This window comes from Adiantum capillus-veneris, chromosome 15 (genome assembly GCF_014529385.1).
Source record: "Adiantum capillus-veneris isolate H3 chromosome 15, ASM1452938v2, whole genome shotgun sequence".
NCBI lineage: Eukaryota > Viridiplantae > Streptophyta > Polypodiopsida > Polypodiales > Pteridaceae > Adiantum > Adiantum capillus-veneris.
Window position 1 is genome coordinate 73,378,344 of NC_140945.1, and position 2,896 is coordinate 73,381,239.

Consider the following 2,896-nt stretch of genomic DNA (forward strand, 5'->3'; position numbering starts at 1 on the left):
TTGATGCAAATGCAAACTACCAGAGGTGTTTTGGATCAGAGAGTCAAAGACATTCTTGAGGACTAGACAGCCACTAGCAGAGGACCTCAGACGCGAATGTCCGTTGGAGCACAGGCAAGTGCTCTCGGAACACTGTTCCGGCTAGTGAGAATCACCAGAAAGATGATGCAGTAGGAGAACCAGGCTATTCTCAATTTCTTAGAATTTGTGTCTCATTCTCCAGTTCTCTTGTATGCTGTTTCAACAAGAGAAACCGAGTTGCCAAGATTCTTTCCAGCACTGTATCCTCAACATCAAGAACTAGTTGATCCTCTCACATACTTCAAAATTACTGATGAGCTTTAGGATTGGTATGAGTGATCAACTGTGGAATGGAAGACTTGGCAGACGTTGCTCAATGATGCTTTCCAAATCAATGACATTCAAGCACTGAAAGAGGAGCTTCATAGGATTTAGTTGTGTATGGGCCAGTGGAAGATTCAAGTCAGAGGATTGACCAGGATTACTAATCAGTTGCTACAACTTACGGTCGAATCTTCGAAATTGCCTGAAAAAGACATTGCAGCAAAGCCAGGTCTGGCACCACAGTACAGGGAGATGGTTGAGATTCTTTTCGAAGCTCGCGTCAAAACTAATCAGCCTCTTCCAGAAGGATGGATCCATACTGCTTCGCATTGTCATCAGCTGGCCAGAACTAGACTGAGCAAGGGTAGGCGTACACTCTATGATCCTTATGAAGTAGAGATGACCACCGATCGGCGGGATCAGTTTGAGGAGGAGCCCATTTACCGACTGATTTAGAAGGAGAATGCTAGTACAGGGACTTCTCAGGCACTATCCCGGTCCAAAGGCAAAGGCAAACGGAAGACGGTCCAATGGAAGGATACTGGGTAGTTCCATCTCAGAATTCAGTGGCGACTTTTCTTCTCAACAACAGGCAGGGAGAGATGATAGCTCCACCTTGGCCTTTTCCACTGCCTTTCGCAATCATTGATCCTTCTTGAACTCCTACTCATAATCTTTGAATGGCCATTCTATCAGTGGTCAAGCTGGCATCCCAACATCAGAACCAGACGATGGATTTTTCAGAAATTTTGGAATCTTGCCATAATTCAAGAAAGAAGGGAAGGATGTAGACGGCTGGATAGTCACTATGTGGGAATGTCTTCTTAGAATATGGGCAGCGAATTACTTAGTAATTACTATGGTAATTACTACAGTAAACCCGAAGTGTATAAATAGGGCCCATTACATTACAATCGGGTTGGCAATTGTTATCACTTGGGTTAGCGCTTTGGCTATGATTGTACTTGAGAATCATTCGCAGTATTGTCGGCTGTACTTTCTCTCTGTAATCATATTCGTTGTAATCCCAATCATGGCATGCATTTGAGTTATACTTACTTCTTGTCTTGTCTTCTGAATCTGAATCTGACTCTGAACCTTATTTCCAGTACATCAGTCTGATTCTTATTTTAGTATCCACATTTCAGTCTAATCTCTGATTCCTGTCCACTTTGTTGTGTGAAATCTTCCCACACTAGTAGCTGAAATCTTTCAACACTGGAATTAGTTGTGTCAAGAGATGAGCTCCAATTCCAGTTGGCACATTCCTAGTTGCAGCCATGAACCTTCAAAACTTGTATTTCACACTTAAACTAATTTGAAATATTATGTCCAAACAAGAGAAACATGTAAGCATCCTCACCAATGGTCCTTCACCAAGGGACCCATTGCCCCAACAACATTTAAAGATTCTTGCTCACCAAGTACATGGCTAGAGTCCCCCTCTTGCATCAAATTTGTTGTCACAATTTTCTTTGCCTTACACATTTATATATTTCTTGCACCTGCATGTCTATCCACAGTGAGAACTTGTGCAAACATTTCTTTGGTTTTTATTGGTGAGCCCTTTCAATGAACCATCTCTTAGGTCATGTTGGTGAGTTCCTTGATGTACCATTAATCTTCTCATGCTATCATCCCTTGGCATGACATAATATAGGAAGCAGTCACACGTACGCAAACAAAGGGTGGTTGACCACAATAGTGGCAAGTAAGTTTTTCACCAAGTCCATTGAAAAACTCGACCATGCAAGGTAAGTTTATCATGATTCCATTTAAATGCGTTGTGTTTGACTTCCCAAAATTAACCAATTTGGGACAACTTTCATTGAGACACTTTAGAGCACCTGCACATACTGGATTTTGTGACACACTCTAGGAAATGTGATGTTTGAGGTTTGTAGTTTGGTTCAATAGTGTGGATCATACTTATGTTCTATAGAATACATTGGATAAACCTTTCCTAGGTTCAATGGAAACTCAAACACCATGTTACCATTGTACCGTTTGGTATTTTTGATACTTGTTTGATTTCCACTATCTTTGAAAGAAGCTACATCAAGGTGTTGGGCTTTGTCATTGCATTAAAAAATGACAAAATATTTTTTGTACTCCTTACCTCAATGGACTTCTACAATGCGTGCTCTCCAAAGAGTTGTTCCTTTCTTGGACTAGTAAAATCTATGTAGGGAACATCCATTAAGGGAGCAATCATGCCACTTGAATTTGAGATTGTGTCATCTTTGACTAGCACCACAAACTTTGTAGAGAGAGATTTTTTCAAAACATAAAACTTTTCTCCCAAGTTATTGCTTGTTCCCTCCATTGGCATTGTCAACTCCTCACTCCCAACCATGACAATTGCATGCAGAGCAGTAAATGTTTGTGGTGCAACATGCTCCTCTAAATTTTTAACCACAAAGATAATCTTCCAATTGGTAAAGGGAAAAGCCCTTTTGAAACAAGGAAAGAATATAGTGCATGACATGATAGTCGAGTAGAAAAGATAAGCAAAATATTAAAAACGATGAGAGTGAAAGTGTCGTTGTGT